The following is an 18954-nucleotide window of genomic DNA, read 5'->3' as shown; positions in this document are numbered from 1 at the left end:
CCATGATACAAGGACTGGCGAGAGAATGTGCAGAAGAGGCAGGAGTGAGGAGACCCAAGGGAAAGGTGTAACACACACTGTATGGGTGTGGAGCACCTGAAAAAAAATTAAGGCACAAGCAACTGGTACTCTGAAGGAGAGTGTCAGACAAGATGTTAGAAACTCAGAGGGTAAAGGTACAGGCAGCAGAGCAGGCTCACATGTTTATGACTGTAATTGTAAGATTTTATTGGAGGGAATAGGGAAGAAGTTATGTGACAGTAGATGAGAAGGGAAGACTGAAGAATTTCCAGAAATGCCAAAAGATTTGTGGGGTGTGTGAATGTGGAGCATGAGTTTTGGCTTGTATAGGAAGTTATGGTCGTGGTGGCCTCTGCCTGCCCTGAAAATCTATGAATGTGTAATTTCCAAGATAGCTTTGAAAATCTGTCCTAAAAGGCTCTATTTGCCCTTTGTATCCTTCATAATAAATTGAAAAGACAGTCCTTTAGAGAGAAGCTTTTTCTTCTCAGTCTTATGCTCCCATTTTTTCTGGTTTTCTTCTAAACGCTGCTGCTGTAACAGATGCTGATAAAACTTCTTGTGTTGATAGTTTCAGGCGCAGCCTTAGTTTGTTGCCAATTTGATCATCTTTTAATTTATTCAGTTTGTAAATTAATAGTCCATGGTGTTTTTGGTTTTTAATCTTTTTCTTCCCCTGCAGTGCCCCCTATAAATGCCTTGAAAGGGAATGCAAGCCTTTGTAATGAAACATTGCAGTAAGCCTTCAGCCTGTTATGTAAGTTAGGCAATAGGTTTTCTTTAGGTTTTTTAATATACTTGTGAAGTTACAATCAGTGATTTGCAGATGTCAGAAAGGTTTGTGGAGCTCCACCTCTGGGCAGCTAAATATTGCTAAATACTTATCTAAGGCTTATGAGGAAGTCCTGGACCTATAAGTCAGGGAAAGTTTCAAATTTCATAATATGGCATTTCGTTTTGGGTGGTTTGAATTCACAAACTATTCTTTCTTTTGATATTTCAGTTTTTTGCATTTCATGTAGATTATAATGTTGATAATAATTAGAAAAGTGTGGGCTGAATTAGTCCTTCTAAAAAGCAGTCTTAGGATTGCTGCCGACTGTGCATGGAGGTTTGATGGGATAATGGTACACACACATTTTCACATCTCAGATTCTATAAGTGTAGTTAGTACTTTATCCCTCTGCTAAGGCATTGGAGCACACAAGGCATACAACGTCTTTCATAAAGTTTTCTGGCGTTTTTTCTGAAAAGAAAAGCTGAAATATTACTAAAAAGGAATTTACCTGCACTGCTCTAGACATATGCTCCTGCACTAATGATCACTTCCTGTTATGAGATTAATCAAATATTAATAAACTAATAATGAATGCCAGATCTACAGAACTGTCAAGCTTTCTTCTGGATTAACAGCACTTTTCATTGAATTATCTGTGAATCTGCCTTATGGTCCAAAGCTGGTTATTGGTTTCTGAGTGTTCTGAAGTATCAGCAAAAAGGCAGACATGAAAGTAATAGTTTTCCGTATTGAAGTATGCTGCATGAAATATATCTGGTTTCCAGGCTCTTAAAATAAAATCTTTTTACTGTTTTGGGTGGATTTTGGCTGAAAGTTGCATCAAGCTTTCAGATAGGAAACTCTGATTTGTTTCCAAAAAGTATAGGCATGATACTACAGAGCTCTTGTATGATTCTGTTAATTATGCATTTGGTCTACCATATACTTGGGATTTAGGCATGTTAGTAATAGCTTTTAATTATTAATTATAAATAGCAGAAAAAACCCCTACCGACGTGAAAGTTGAAAAGCTCTGCTAGAGTATTTTGTTAAGCTTCCCAAATTGTCATTTAGACAATAAGAAATTGGGTGAAACTGGAGGGATATGAGACCATTTGTTCATTGCATAAGTTGACAACCTGAAGTTCTCGGCATGCCAGTGTGTTGTCAGTCACGTAGCAAAATCCATGGAAAGGGTAAATTGTTACTTTGATTGTGTGGCTAAAAAGATATGGTAGCAATCAGAAGACATATTACAGACAGCCGAAAAAATGGGATGAGAGAACGTTGCTGTTACACTTGCTGTAGGCAACGCATGCTCTTCTTTAACTAAGCCGCTGCTAGTATTGGCCTTCAGACCTTAGGGGTTTTTGTCACAGTACAGAGGCTTGTTTAGCCTTGAGCTTACTTAGAGACTATCTGCTCCATTGGGTTCTCTTGAGTGATGTGTCTAGCCCATCCAAACAAACTTGAGAGCTCTCTAAGTAGGGGAAGACACAGAAAAACAGGAACCAAATGATTCTAGCAGTGCAAGGCAAATTGCAGTATACAGACTTTCATTTGGAGGTATCTCAAGACTTGAAGGGTTGGCTGCTCTGTGTTCTACAAGTGGATGTTAATCTTGTTTGGAGGATGTAGGAGATACTACTGTGCCTTATACAGAGCATGGTACTCCTTGTCTCAGTGTGCAGCTTTGTGAGGTCTGCAGAAAGATGTTGTGAGGAGAGATGAAAAATTCACTTAGCCAGCCAGATCAGCCAAGTCCACTCCGGTGATCGATGAGGAGACAGACTTTCACTCTGCTGCTCCAAATTCATCATTAGTGTGTTAATGAGGCTCTGATAGCCTCAGGTTATTGAGAACTGGTGTCCTGGGACTTGTTTCAGGTATCTTCTGATCATCAAAATGAATTGTTGCTGTCTGACTCAATGGTTAAGAAACCTGAAAGGAGTGGCAGGAACTGCAGTCCCAAAAGGAAAGGTGATGGTGCATAATCCTATATTATGAGAAGATATCCACAAACCCTCAGAAGTCTTTGGCAGAGGATTTTGCCTTTACTATAGGTGATCTTTTAGGTACATTTCTTAAGCAAGTAAGAGTTGTGATGTGGGTAGGATGGCATTTTGTGTATTCCTAGTGACTAGCTCTTATGGTCTATGCTGACACTTAGCCCACTTCACTATGTCTTTGGAAGCTATTTTGTATATGGTCCTCTGTAAGTACAGTTAAGTCACGTTTGGCACCGATTCTGCTCCCCTTTTTTGGAGACCCCTTGGCCCGAAGGCACCTGCTGTATTAGGATTTAAGAATTTTCAGGATTGGGCTCCCTATTCAGAGGATAGCATTAAGATAGGACAGTGATGAAAAGGGTGGATTGATGTGGTAGTGATTTTATTTATTTGAGTGGAGCCAACAATCTGATTTTATTGGAGTACTTATAACTTTGGAATATTTCATGAGCCTGAAAAGGGCATCTCTTTGCTTGTTGCAGCTTTAAGGGTTCATTTTTTATTGTTTTAAAACAAAACTAATCTTTTCCTTAATTATTACTCATCTTAATGTATTTCTATCATTAAAAAAAAACCCAAAACAAACACAAAACCAAAATCCAAACAAAACCCGTCTGAATTCTGAAAGTCATCTGAATTAACTTCTACAAATATAATAACGTTTAGATTACACATCGTGCTTGTGGTAGATAGAATAGTTGAGGAATAGTTGAAAATGTCAGAGGAAGATTGAGGACTGAGACACTTGCTCTTATTTTTAATGAAATCGTGTACATCTGGGATGTATTTGGGAGTATGTAAATCGACTCAAATGCAGACTTTTTTAAGTACAGATAAGAGATTACCAAAAATCAATACAGAACGCGTAGAACTACAAGGCAATGCAGGTATTTATTGTCATGAAAGCATTTTCTGGCTCCTTTGCATCCCACAGGTATAGGTTGAGAACTTCATTCATTGCCTGCTGGGATTTAAAGAGAAGCCACAAATGTTTCTCTTATTCATTGGCCCTGTAATTTAAATAGAAAAATCACTATGCATTATCATTGCTTGGCAGTCTTTTATCTGATTATTTAGGCCAGTACTTTTGTGTAACTGAGAAAGTTGTACTGGTAACAAAAAAGGCAGGTCAAGTTGTAACTTCAGGAGACATCAGTAAAGTATTATTTTTTCTGGTGGTTCTTTATGCTGATAGAGACCCGAGCCTGGATATGAGGAACAGTTCAGAAAGTTATTGCCCCGTTCTAGAGAACCAGCAGCTCACCTCAGCTTCTGTCGTTGGGAGATGATGGGAAGGGGAATCCCAGGATGGTAGACTGGGAAAAGAAAAGGCAAAGAAATTGGATGCGATACAGGGAGGAAGACACCATTTCACCATAGATTACACCAGTAGTTGTGCATTCTGATATTAATGCAGTATCATCTAACTTATGATGAATGTGATGATTTAGTTGTGTACACTAGAGCCTCAGTCATTTTTAACGGTAAGTTTCTGATCTGTATGAAGCTCCTTCAATATAGGATACCTCTTCTAGGATACCGTTTCAGAAAGAAGCTTCATAAAGTCTTACCCTTTACCTTTGGCAGTCTGTGGTAGCTCTGGGCCTAAACTCACCTTTCAACAGCACTTGGTAGCTGTTGAGCAAACCTCATTTCCTTCTGCGAAATAAACTTTTTTCCCATTTTGTCAGCTGAAGAGGATATTCTCATAATAGGCAGTGGTAAGTGAGTGTCAGAGAATTCAGCTCACGCATCTTCCCATGCTGCTTTGTGGAGCATAGTGAGAGAGATCTTAAAGTTCTACTCCAAAGTCAGACTGTTATTCAGAGGCAGTCTGAAAACTTCATTCAGATTCAGCAAAATACTTGCCGTAACTACTGAATTCTTCCAAACTGGTATGTGGGAAAACCAAAAAGATGTAAGTGGTTCATTGTTTTGGATGTCAAAATGGCAACTTAAGTTTGTCAATTATCTTTAAAAATTTTTCTTTCTGCAGTCTGACTAGACTTAGATATGACAAAAAAATGAAAGGGAAAGAATTCTGAATTTTATTATGAAATCAGTTGTGAGACTATGATGAAAAAGTCAAATACAAAGGTAATTATTTTTTTCTATCTATGTCAAAGCTTTCATTTATTGAAAATTCTGAACAAATGCATAAATCCATTTCTAATCCTAGAGCACTTGGGTATAATGCTAAGTCTTACTATCATTAAAAGTGACTAAAACTTAGTAAGTCCTTAAACGTTCTACTGATACATTTGGGTTTATTAACTGGAAGTTAAACTACTGTTCTCGAGCCCTTTTGATGGTGGGAGGCTTCATTCCCTGAGCCCGCACCTGAATGTCAGCATCCTCCTTCTGGAGCACCATCCAGGCTGAGACCTCCGAGGTGCTGGGTGCTTTCTCCAGCTGATGCTGGAGAGCTGAGTGAATGAGTTGGTATGGCGTAGTCTGAGGAGTTGTTGTTGTTTCGGTCCAGGCAAACACTGTCACAGTTAAACTTTATTCAATTAACATTTTAACGAAAAGTTGTTTCTGATGTCTGCAGGTGAGGTGGCCAGAACCTAGCTCCTCTGAGCTGCATTGATACTCATTTCAGAACAATTTAAGAATGCAGAACTCATGAACAAGAACTGAAAATTAACAGTTGTCAATTCACTGCCTTAACACCTGCTTTTATTGTTGAATTAAAACAGCTCTGGCAGCTACAACTGGCTCTACCAGATGTTGAAAGGAGTTTTTAAGATGAATAGTAAAGAGTGTGTCAGATGATGTAAGGAACATTAATGTAAAAACTAAAATCATACTCTTGTCAGAACTGATACAGAATGTAACGAAATATCAAGGCGAAGACTGAAAAGATGTTTTTAAGAACAAATTCATATAGCATAGACTCATTTAAGAGACTTTCGTGATCATCTTCTTAGTTCTTACAAATATGGCACAGGTTTCAAGCAACCAATTCTTCTCATGTGCATTGAACTCACCTCCTCCCTTTCATGGGTGACATGAAGAAATGTTTTTTATTAACATAGTTGTGGGGAAATTTCATCTGAATGATAATAATATTGCTACTGATAGCCATCTAAATGGAAAAGAAAATCAACTTATGTTGAACATTGTCTTTATGCCCATAATGAAATTTTGATAATGTGTGTTTTCTTATACATACATACACACATGCCTTGAAGGTGATTAGAGGACATCTGCATATTCAGTCTCACATTAAAACCAATGGGATTGTGATCATGCAAGTAATTATACATGAAATTTTCATTAACAGAAAAGAGGCTGTTACGTCTGGATTTTATTTTCATTATGCGTGCTTTTGTGATTTGCTGTGCGTCCACGAAGGAACTTCTCTGCTCTTACTTGGTGTAGGATGGGTAGCAGTAAGTGCTGCTGTGTGTCTCATTTCCAGCTGTGGCTTGGTGCAGAGTAGAAAAATGGTTAGGTTTGTGTCTGCAGTGTTATTGCCTAAAAGGCTGTGCTAGGCTAGAGATAGGTGTGGAAATTTTTTCCCCATTACTGTTAATAATACAACATACGTACAACAGCATCTCCGGTTCATCTCTCTCCTCATAAATTTCATGTTATCCATAATCTTTTCACATTACTGCAGAGATATAGGTACAGCCACTCAATTAGGCTGTTCGTTGGTAGTTAGCATGGATTAGGTCCATCTATTTTCAAGGTAAAATTTGGCTATCTTTTGGCTAAAAGAACAATTTTGCCATCTAACTATGGAGTAAATTTCTATTTTACTATTTCTTCACAAGCAGTAACTGAAATCAGTGGCTGTTACCATTCCTCAGCTGAGTGGGTTTGTTTGATCACCTTCAGCCAGGCACAAAGAGACTCTGCAAGTATAGTACAATTAAAACATTTAAAGCAATTACTTATTGGGTAACACACAAAGAAATCATCTGGGACTTTGCTTAAGTATCAGTATGCTCACTGGCCCCGATATGGCGCCCAAAGATTACACGCTGTCACAGCAGGCATCAGTTATGAGAAGAAGGGTTGGCCTCCTAGGATGAACCTTCAGGGTGGCTGTGTTGCAGTCTCCCACCAGGTCCATCAAAATGCTAACACTGACGACTTGACCCGATTACCCAACCAGCCTACCTGGTTTTCTTCTTTCAGGAGTTTGTACTTTTCCATGTTGGTATTTTTCCTTTTGAATCCTTGAGCTACTAGCAATCCCTGGTCTCTCCCAAGCGCTACCTCTACTTGTAATTTTACCTTTCTTAATGTTCTACAGGCTTTCACACATCCCCAGGGTGTCTCAGGAAAACTGCTAGGAAAATTTCATAGTAGGAGCTTAATTCTCATTGGGGTTAGCAAAACTTTCTTTCCCTTTACCCATCAAACTTGGCCAATCACATTTTTCTCCTTTTACTTCCTTTGCTAAGGGCATAGACTTACTTCATCTCTCTGCAGAAATGCGGACCATGATGAGCAAAGCTGCAGGGACATCCACGGTTCAACCATTTGAAACCACAGATGACTGCTGGAGACTGCCGAGTCTCAGCACCCTTCTGAAGCAAGACCATTAAAGTAATTTAGTTAGAATTATATAACTAAGTAGAAATTTATGTTGGACGATTGTCAGTTTGGGACTAAATACTCTTCTTTCTGAAACAGATATTTATTTGTCTTCCCAGGCAGGATAGGAGAAGCATATATTGAACTCATCAGATTCACCAACATTCTGATAAATAAAAGAGCAGCCTGTCATGTCTGAAATCAGTACAAGATAGTTAAAATCCTGATAAAATTTAAAAGCAAAAATCAGTAAAACAATTTTTACTTGAATTCAAGTCCGTATATTCCATTGGGTAATAGCTTGAAAATAAAAAACTTCTCCTGTAGGTGATTAGTTCTGAAGATGAATATTCTTTCTCACCATTTTTCTCTCTCTTAGTTTAATAATTGTGCCTGTGAGAAGGAAGGGAGTTGGGATTTGATGGAAATCTTTAATCCCTCTTTAAATAATTTATAGTGAATTTTGATGTTAAAAAAGTGTGGTAGTTCTTTTTATATATTGGTATACTTCACAAATTCAGGAGGCTTTCTTTGTATAAATACCTAGAAACTTCCTGGATTATGTTTTGTTCCATTAACCCTAACTCTTAAAAAGGAAAAAAAATTGAGGTACTTTCCATCTATAATCCTGTATTAACATTAAATTGGCAATAAATTATATCTGATACTCTAAATTCAGGTAAATTTGACCAGGACCTTAGCCAAATAGCCTTGCGAGACCACATGTAGATGCTGGTCCCCCAGTTCTGGGTTGTAATTTCTGTCTCTCCTTGTTCAGATACTGCGCCCTGTGGAAGCTCTAGATAAATTGAGAATTTGCACACAGACTAGCAGAAGATTCAAATAATTTTAAGCTATCTTGCATCCTGATAACTTTGAGTTGTTCTCTGGCTTCTGGTTTAACAGATATCTATAACTACAAGTTATGGTTGTTTGTTCCACTGCACTGTACTTTATGGTGGAGGCTCATCTAGCCAGCAGCACTTAGACCAATACGTCTCTCATACTTGCCCTCCACGGGAAATGCAGAGGGGTCTCCTGGGGACAATCTTCAGGCTTCGTGACATTATAAGCTCCCGTAAGGACACTTGCGAATTTTTGTATCTCACCATATCTTCATATTTTCTCTGTGAAGCTGGATGCACACCAGACTCCTCTATCCCTTTGAATCTTTATGGAATAGCCTTATAATATGTTGACAGAATTTCTACAGAGTAGCAATAAATGATGATGTTGAAGATTTAATTGCGTTTGATTGCAAGAGCCAAGTTAAAACCAGAATGTTGTGTAGTGTCTGATTTGCTTACCTTTCTATCTATTTCAATACAGGGAGTATAAATTTTATACACCTAACAAATGACCAAGACTGAAATTAAATTATTATAGTACTGTTCTGGGTGCAATAGCCTGTGTATTCCTATTGTCCAACAATGCAAAATGTGCTCATCAGATGATCACCTTTTCTGGAAATATAACTTCTATTTGTTGTTTTGTTTTCCTAAATTTTTTAAAGCTTTATTTTCAGAACACCCCACTTTTCAATGTGAATAAGGTCCCTAACTTCTTTTATAGCAAAAATAAATTTGTTCAAGTTGTCTTCTGTACCTTTATTGTCACTGGAGACTTGATTCCTTAAGGTGGGAGTCTGTTTTTTCTCTGTTTTAGCAGTGCCTAATACAGGGGGATGACAAATAATTAATGACCCCCAACTAACACAAAGTCACTGTGGCCTTGGGATTTTGTGCATCCCATAAAAATCTGTTCACAGCTATGTGTTTCAAAGATTTGGATAGCTACTTCTTTGACAGCTACACGATACAGTAAAATGGAGAATGTGTATTTGGCCAGCAGAACTTTCTTCAGATTATATATCTCAGCAGTCAGTGTTGCAAGAGCTATGTAAAGGTAATTGATAGTTTAAGACCTTAACAAAATTCATCCTGTTGGGCTTTTTATAGAAGGCTGGGGAATCCAGCTGCTCTGCACCTTAGCTAGTCCTATAACATACTGTCACTATTCTTGCCTCCAGCAAAGGCAAGTTGAAAGAAAGGTAGATCATCCATCCAGCCCACTGAACAGAAGAAAAATTGCAATGTGAATTTTGCCTCTTCAGTAGATCTGTCTTATTTCTGAAACTCTTTTCTTTTCTATATTCCCTTCTTTAATCCAAAGGGGAAAAAAAAAAAACCACAGTAAAGATAATGAAACAAAAGGGGAAAAAAACCCCTTCAGAATGCTCCCTGCTCTGTTGAATTAAACCAAGTAAGCAATCAGTGTAGTGTGCATCTAGAAACGATACAGAGTATGCTTTTTTACAGTGCTATGCTATTTACAAGAAGTAAAGCCCGGAATGAGTTATGGAAGTCATTTCCTCATGTATAGAAGTGAATTTTATCACATCTCTCTCCAACTTTATGTCTTCTACTTTATCACTAGAGTTTCTGCTGGCTTATAGCCACTGTCCCATTTTAATAAAGAAAGGAGAGAGGGCCTAATCCGGAAAATGCTTTAAGCCCATATTTAATTTTAAGGCTGCTGAAGAGTTGATGACATTGGTGGAGATGTTCATGTTCACATAAAATGTACTATGCGTGCGTTTAAAGGCTTAGTTGGATTTTTCCCAAAGGGGGTTGCTGAAATCCTGTGCAAGTGTTTCAAGTACCATTATTCTTAACATTAGTGAAAGTTTCTCAGGGAATTCAGAAACTTTGGTTTGGGTAAAATACAGCACGATTTTTATTTGTGATTTGGATTTGACAATATGTCCTAGAAATGTTAATTATTCGTATTTGGAGGTGGTGCTGCAAAAGAGAATAGTGATACACATTTTGCTGCAAAAATTGGGCTATTTTGTAAAAAGTGGTGGAAGGAAAACATGATCTGTTGGATACTTCAGGAGTCTGATGGAAATGCTGAATGAGGTGTACATTTTGAAGCATACCAAATCTTTCTTGAAAATAAAGAGAATGGTCTCTTCTACTTTTCCAGTTTGATAAATCAACATCTGGGAGTGTAAACTGGGTTTTCTTTGCTATTAATAATAGTGCTTCTGTGTGTATATATAAGAATGTGCCCGGTATTTCGTAGCAGCTTCTAGGTTGTTTTTGTTTCTTCCTTTTTGCCTTGGTACCTGCACCTCGGTTCTGGTGGACTGTGAGAAAATCCCAGACTAAGCCAGCCTTTTTCTCTTTTTATATGCTCCATCTATTGTATTTTGTATCCTAAATAATTTCTCATCCTGCTTTGCAGTAGCATTCATGCATGAATGATACTCGGATTTATCGTTCTGTTGGACTCATTTGTGGATTCATTGTAATAAAGCATAATACAATTTTGATGCTTTTGGATGCAGAAAACATAGCTGCTGAAGTCTCAGAAATACTGAGCTGATCCAGTTGTTCCCTCCTCTGCCCTCCCCAATATTCTACAAATAATGTGGATTTCCATTTTGCCTGTGGAGGGTACTGCATTAAGATGTTCTCAAAGTGACATGAAAACATTCTAGAACTTAAAATAAATTCAATGTGACATAATTAATTTGAATTAAGTTCTGATTAAATCTGGTCAATATTACCATTTGTTGCTTTGTGAAATAGAATAATTTGGTAACTGCTGTCCCATTCTTAACATAGCTAAGTGAATTGCTCTTTAGAATACCATATATGCTTTTAATTCTTTACTGACATTGCTAGAACTCCGAATTCCTTTTAGAACATATGCTACAGTGTTGTAAAATGTGATCGTTCCATATACTCTATTGAATTTCATGGTAATTTAAATCCACTGAGGATATTGCTGAAATAATTTGATGAAGATAATCTTTTTTCCCAGTACAAATTGTCAGATTGATCTTTGTTATCTTAAAGTCTAAATAATTATTAGTAAATGGTTTAAATTGATTGTGAGTACTAGATAATCAAAAGTTGAGGACTTTAATGAGTTTATTTCACCTTGCACTACTTTTCCCTCAATATTGTAAAGAATTAACTTAGTCCAGGAATACTTGCAATCATTTCTTTAAAGGAAATCCCAGAGAAAATTATATTTAAATATTCACACTAAAAAATGAATTCTAAGAATAAAGGATTTGAGGGAAAAGGCTTATGGATATGGTGAAGACAAACAGATTTAAATTTGTCTTGATGCTGTTTGTGCATCTGTAAAATATCGAAATCTGATTCATTTGGCTCTTTGCCATTTGTAGATGAGGGCAAAAGATTTTGATTTACATCTAGTGCCTTTATATTTGCGGCAGTTTTCCTACCAATCTTCTCACAAATGTATGAGGAAATATAGGAGGCTGTATAAACAGCAGTAATTGTGATCATTCTCTTCGCAGGTTTCCTGTAACTAGTGCTGCTCACCATTCAAAGTAGGAATAAATGCTAGGTTGTTGAGGGGTTTGGTTGTTGAGTTTTTCTGTTTGTTTGGATCTCCTATCAGTTTGCAAGTTGAAAAAAAACCATATGACAGGTGTTATCCTCGGTACCTTGCTGAGAGGCAATGAGCTTTATAAGGAAGGTTTAATCATCACAGCCACTGCCTTAGAATGGACATAGCAGTTCTACTTGGCCTGTCAAGCATGGAAGAAATTGCTGTAGGTGAAATCACGTCTTACTGCAGGTGAGACCAGCTTTCTAACACTGTGTCAGTGTTCTCCTCTGGCACCAGCGAAAAGAGAATATAAACCCAAAATGGTCTCGTGGAAAAAAAGCAAACGTGATCTTTGCAATTGCCTCTTTTTAACATCCCGGCCTGGTGGGGGTGTGCGCTGCAGGGGCCCAGGGCTCCCCCCGGGGTCCCTCCCTCCGCTGCGCCGGGCACTGTCGGTATAATAAAGGCACTGGCAGGGGATTCCTGCTTCCGCTTGGCCTGTTTGAATTACCTCTGGGACTACTGGCTGCCTGGCACCCACTGCTCGCTCCACGCTTTGATGGGGACCTGCAGGTGGTTTGTGCTCAGGGTACGTCTCTGCTCGTACAGCCAAGCACCTCCCCTCATATCTAGGGCTGCCCAACCTGCGAGGGCCCCGGCTGACAGCCCCGGCCTGCGGCCCTTAGAGCCGTCGGTGGCCAGGGTAGGGCTGTGCAACCAGGCAGATCCGTACACTGCTAGGTGTTGAACCCGATAGTGGCAGGGATGGCGCTCGGAAATATCATCCTGAGATTTTCGAAGGCCAGTAAAACCCGTCCTGTAAAAGGGGCTGCTGTGATGGTATCGTATGTGGTACCCAGCATCGGTTATCAAAAATATGATCAGTGGATTGGCAATAAGAAGGGCTGGCAGCCTGAAGGGACCTCGTGTGATGTGTGATTAGCATTTCAACAGCATGAGCTGAAGTCTGGCTGCCAGCAGACCCACAAAGCTGAGTCCATCAGGTCAAGAAGCAGTTTTAGTACAGTAGGTGCTATGTGCAAGCACTGATAGGAAAGGCTGCAAGTGAGAGGCGGGAAAGGTTTCTCTGTCTCCTGGGCCTCCCCAAGAATTACACCCCTCTTTACCTTTGGGGTGTGGGTTTCCAGATGTGATGATAATAAAAATGAATTGTTATAAACTTTGTTGTTTCTCTGTCCGGGCAGGTGGCTTCTGTTCTTACACAACTAAGTCTTTCATGTAGTAGACCATGGTCACTCATTTTTAAAATAGCATGGCTTGACCTCGCTAAAGTCACTGAGTTAAAAGCTGACCAAAAGGACATCTGGCTTTTCTGTTTGGTCAGGAAGATCAGGAGTTATCATAGATGTCTGGGAGATGCATCACTACTAGGAGAATAGGTAGGTATAGGTAGACAGTTCTCAAAGCTCAGAAAAATCATTTTAGGCACCATGGACCATTAAAGGCCATTTTAGTCACTACAGCTTTCGAGTACCTGCAGATAGCAGGTATTCGGCTTAATAAAAGTTTTCTCCACTGCTGTGGAAGATTTTTTTTTTTAGAATTTATTTTAATTTTTTTTTATTCTTAGCAGTCTCTGGTGAGATGAAGAGATTTAGAAGGTCACATGGGATAAAATTTATAGCACAGCCATTGCACCATTAGAGAATTGAATGAACAGCCTATGTGACCAGGACAAGAGCTGTGGACTCTCAGAACAGAGGGAAATTTCACCTGTTCTCAGGGAAGATTGGTTTCTCTAAAAGCTGCAGTGCTATCACTGAAGATTGTTTTCTTTTTTTTTTACACAGTATAGTCATCCTGCATATTTTCAGCAGCAGAAGAGCAACATGTTTGCAGACAAACCATAAAGATCAGTGTTTTTCCTTCCCTCTAAGTCTTCCAAAGATCCCAGTTTGATCTCAGCATGATTTTGAAGGGTTTGATCTTTTAAGGTTTAATTTAGTCCAATGACAACATGGTTCTCCAAGGCAATTCACCTTTCCCTGACTTGTTTAAACGAAGAAGAAAAAAAAGGTGAAAAGGAAAGGCAAAAAACTCTTTATAAGTGAGGAACAAAACCTTCATTAGAGAGAAAGCATCTGAAAATCTCCTCTCCAGCAAAATAACCCTTTGCAATCCCATTAGCCTGCCATCAAAAAATTGTTCTCTATGGTGGTATACTCTCTACACAACCTTGTTAATCCATTTTGAGATACTAAAAAAAAAAATCCAAATAGTTTACTGTTTCAGTTCAAAGCTAATACATTTAAAAAGTGTAAAATTGTTTCACAGTTGTGTAAGACAATCTTTGCTAAACTCAAATGGAAATAAATAACAGTTCATTGTACCCCAGCTGAATCTTTTTTGTCAAACACTCAGATGCAGCCCTCTGTTAAAAATCTCATTATATCTCTCATCACATGGCTGCACGTTCAGTTTAAGTTGCAACAAGAATTGGCTGCAGTAGCCATTTCTCCTGTAAGATATGACCGTAATAATGAATGTAGCTTTGGAACCTAATTCTCTTACTGTTTTCCATCCTGGTATGACAAAGGGAAGGTGCTGGTAGGAGTCCTGAGATATGCTTTTGCTCTTGGTTTTGTTGGTGGTTTGGGGGAGCGCTGGGGTATGTGATTGCAAGCATGGTCTGTTTCATGGTCATCTGACAATTGTCAATGAGCACGTACAGAAAATGTTACTTTTTAATGGATGAAATTAAATGGAGTAAGAGTAACATGGCTGGAATGCTGCTGATATATTTATTTTGTACCATACTGGTGGGTAATTGGCATTGTAACAAAGACAACTTGTCCTCCTACCCCAGTAAAAGTTATTGCTAGTTGCCTGTACCAAGGGCTTAGAAAGAGCTAAGAAACCATAATGTACTTAACTGATTATGTAATTCTGTTCCCTAGAGGGGAAAAAAGAGTTTCTCAACACAGTTGGTGATGAGCTTGTTCCCTAGAGCATGAAACATTAATCTACATTTCTAAAGCCTCTTAGCTGAATATTAGTTAGAGGCCTGTGAACCCAAAAAAGTTCAGAGCAGGGTGAATTGTTAGGGGGTGATTGGTGCTACAAATTTAGTACTTTCTTTCAGTCACTGAGATCTGTCTTTTTGTGTACGGGATGTTGTTCAAAATTCCAGTCGAACATTTTTTCTTAATTGCTAGTAAATGGTTCTCTTTAATTTTCATTTTATCACTTGTTTCTCATTCTTTTTGTTGTCAATTTGATGCAGTAGAAAAAACATGACATGCTGATAATGGCATTTCACCTTGCCATCATCTTGGCAACGTACAGTGGTGTTTCATCTCGCCATCATTTTGGCAAGTGTATAGAAAGGATTATATAAAAGAAAATGTATGCTTTTATAGGAGAAATTTGAGTGTGGGATATGAATCCTCGGGCACTTAGCATGTTGGTGCCACTAGTGGGGCTTAAAAGGAGACTAAAACTCCATCTGTGTGTACCACATTATATTGTACTAAGCTTTTGAGGTGTGCAGTGTATACTTGCATAAATGAGTAACAAACTGTTTTACCTCTTGTAGCTCTTGGCTTGACTTTTTTGTCCCCCTCCATCTAAATCTGAAACACCGAGGACTGACTGTGGCAAAAGACAAATTAGGATCAAATAGATGATGTGATGTGCTATTATGCCTTGTGCTATCAAGGTAACCGTTTGCTGAGTGTTGATGATGAGCTAAAGCTTAGACTTGCGTGTGGGATGCGTAGAAATTTCGCCTAGCTCGGAGTAGCCATACCTGTTGCAGGTTTTTTCTATTCTTCTACAGAAAAGGGGTGCAATTGGAGATGATCTGGAAAATTTGCCTACCGAATACCCTGCTACTGCAGGGAACCTAAAACCCTGGTGATAGCTTTGCTCCTACCTCCACCCAGCCTCTGTTGCATTTTGTGATCTCTATGCATTTTTAACTATTCTGTTGTTACTTGCTGAATATCGGATACTGCCTTTGAGGATTCAGTCTAGTGTTCTTAAGCAATATTTAATATCTATTTAATATTAATATTCTTCATCAAAGTCACAATTTTGTTTTAAATAATGATTTTTCTCATTATTTTTTTAGCCATTGATCACGTTATCATGGTTCTGTACTTGATATGACAGCTTAGAAACTTTTTTATTTTCTAATAATGAAAACTGTGGTTCTCATGTTATCACTAGCATCTGAAAATGATAGTTTTAGCTAGCATCAAAGTAATGAGACTTTTAGTTTGGTCACAAGAGATGGTAAAACTATTTGTTGTAGCATTTCCAATTTTTTTTGCCCAGGTGAGAAATACTAGAGAAAATATTCTGATGGGTTTTGACTGCCTGCTCTGTTCCCAAAAGGATTAAAAAAACCCCTCTTTCGTATTAACTTAGAAGGAAATGTTAAGATGTTGTTTTTCTCTGATACATTTCATACCTTTCAGTACCCCAAGTCTAAATAATTTGGAACTTCAGGGATATGTGGAATATAAACCAAGCTCAGTATCAGCGATGGCATCTAAGACAAATGGATTCATACCTTTGTTTTATGCCGTGTCTTGTCAAATTGGTAATGCATTCACATTAGCTGATTCTACAAGATATACAGCTCTATGTGCCCACATATCTAACATAAGAATCAAATCCTTTATCTCTTCCCATCATTTTCTAGGTAGCTCTCTTTCTCTTAGTCTTGCCTTTTTTTTTGCCTTTTTTTTTTAAAAAAAAAGAAATTATGATAACTTACTGCTTTATCTAATTGCAGAATGCAAGGAAGAATCCACCTAATTAAGATTTTTAATTAATTTTATGGCCTTAACTGTCTCATTTTGCCAATAATATCAAAGTGAAGGGAGAAATTTACAATCGAATAATAATAGTTAAGTTTGATAAAATGTAAAGAAAACTTAGTCTAAAGCATTATTAATCGAGAAGACACCTTGACAGATCTATGGATCTGTTTGTCATTCTTTGTCTGGTACCTTAAAACAGGTTGAGTGAAGATAGCGTTTTAACAGACTTTATGTGTATTTTCACATCATTAAAAATAAAAACACGTCTTTCAGCTGTTATCTGAAGTAAGATATTACGGATGTATTCAAATGCTAAACAAGAGTTGGTTCTTCCAAGGTCTCAAGGAAGTGCACCCCCATGAGAATTTTATTGAGAGTCACATCAATAAAGTCTTTGTGAATTACTTATCTCTTGCACTTGGCAAGGATGCCCGAGGCAGACGGCCACAGTGTATGTGCCAATAACCTGCCCGGCATCACAACATTTAGAACGAGGAGGACTTAGTGCCTCCCCTTTGAGATCTCCATCGGGTAAAAAGAACGACAGCAGCCAGTGGAGTAACGAGCTGAAAAATAGTGATCCAGGACACACAGTAACAGTGGGGCTCAGAAGGGCTGCCAAGGTAATTTGACAGCTGTTAGTGGAACTGTGCACTCAGCACTTATTATACAGGTTGAGTTGCTGGCCTGGGGCTCAGGCTGTGCTTGGGGACAAGATCGGAGTGAGGCTTCTGAGAACAATAAATCTCAGATACGTACCAAGAGCAGGGAACAGAAGCGATTGTTGCAGCAAAGCACGAGTGCAACTAGGCAACTCTGTGAAACAATTAAGTTCAGGGACTGGGGAGTCCCATGGCTGTTGTCTCAGCCTAGAGTAAGATTTGGTGTTCGAGAAGGAGAAAACTGAGTCATGCAGGAAGAATGTGTCTGACAAGTGGCCATATGCACCAGCAGAAGTGCTGCCTGTGTGTTTCTTCACTGAGAACACTGGAGTGTTTTGTGGCTTCAGTTCAGCCTATAGTTAGGTTTAAGGTTCAGAGAAGAGGACATGGGACCCCTGTAGAAAGAAAGGGTGTCCGAGATGTTTCGGATAGTCAAGCATGGTTATTCCTAGACATATCCTCTGTACAGCCTTAGCCTTGGACATCACCTGACTGCATAACTACAGGTGAGAAAAAGCTTTAAACCATAATTATTTTGATCTTTGTATTAGATTTAGTTTATTTTCTTCTTCCAGAACACGTGATGTCACTCAAATTAGTGTTCTGAAAAGGATCACTGTAAAGCCCCTGGGAGGAGTAATTACCTGTGCGGCGTGTATCTCTGGGATTGGCATTAGACTTAGGGCTCAGAGAAGGGGAAATGGAGGCCTTATAGCAAGGTTGGCTTTGCCAAGGTGAGATGAGGGCTGCTATTAGATAAATTCTCAGTGCAGCCTTAGGAATATTGTCCTGTGGCATTAGTCTCAGCTCACAGTGAAGGTTAGAGTACCGGAAAGGAGAATTAGTAGACCTGTAGGAAGACTGGGACTGAGAAGAGATTGCAAATGTTAACTGAGGTCTGCTACTAGAGTTATCCACTGAGCAGTCATGCTCCCATGACATTAGTCTCTGTTTACTGTATTTGGCAATTTTGGTGAATCTTATATTGAGGACTGGGAAGTCTAGCCCCATCAGAAACGTGGACCCCTCTCACTCTCTCTAAATCTCATGTCTCCTGCACCAAGTGCTCTGATGCATAGCAGTGCCCTACTTGGCACTACAGCACACCTGAACTGGTGGTGTAGACCAGCCCCCGTAGTACGCACGTCACTGGACATACGCTGCGATTGCTCAGAGCCCTCGGGAGGGCAAGTTGTGCCCCAGTCCAAGTGTGGTGGAGCTGCCGTTGTGCTAATCTCTTCTGTGGTTTACCTAGGTAAATGCTGTTTGTAATCTACTTTTGTTATTGATGTTTATGTGAATTTTGTGACATGTCACCTGTTTTGGGTTTTTCCAGTGTTTATATTGATGATATGTTTTTTCTGGTTTGACGTTTTTTCTTGTTAATCTCTTCTTAATAAAAAAAAAAAAAAGCTGTTCTTCTGCACATGCCTTCAAGCAAGGAATTGAGAGTCATATGTCTCTGCACCTGTCAAGGGTATACAATGTGTGACAGAGATCCAAAATGTGACACAAACATTGCTGAGGTTGGGAATGTAAAAGGAGTGGGATCAATTTCCCTGGTAAATAGCTCTTTCTGACATATAGGCTATCTTAATGATGTTTTATTTTGGATCGAAAGTGTTCTCAGTATGAATTTTTGTTAACACTGGGATGAAGCGTTGGGATTTTGAGGATAAAATAAATGACGTGTCTTGAGTTAAACCATTCATGACATACTGTTAATAGGTAACCACAGGAAGAATTACTGGAATTCACAATTCTGGGAG

This window comes from Strix uralensis, chromosome 16, assembly GCF_047716275.1.
Source record: "Strix uralensis isolate ZFMK-TIS-50842 chromosome 16, bStrUra1, whole genome shotgun sequence".
In the NCBI taxonomy this organism is placed as follows: Eukaryota; Metazoa; Chordata; class Aves; order Strigiformes; family Strigidae; genus Strix; species Strix uralensis.
Note: the sequence above shows the minus strand (reverse complement) of the source record.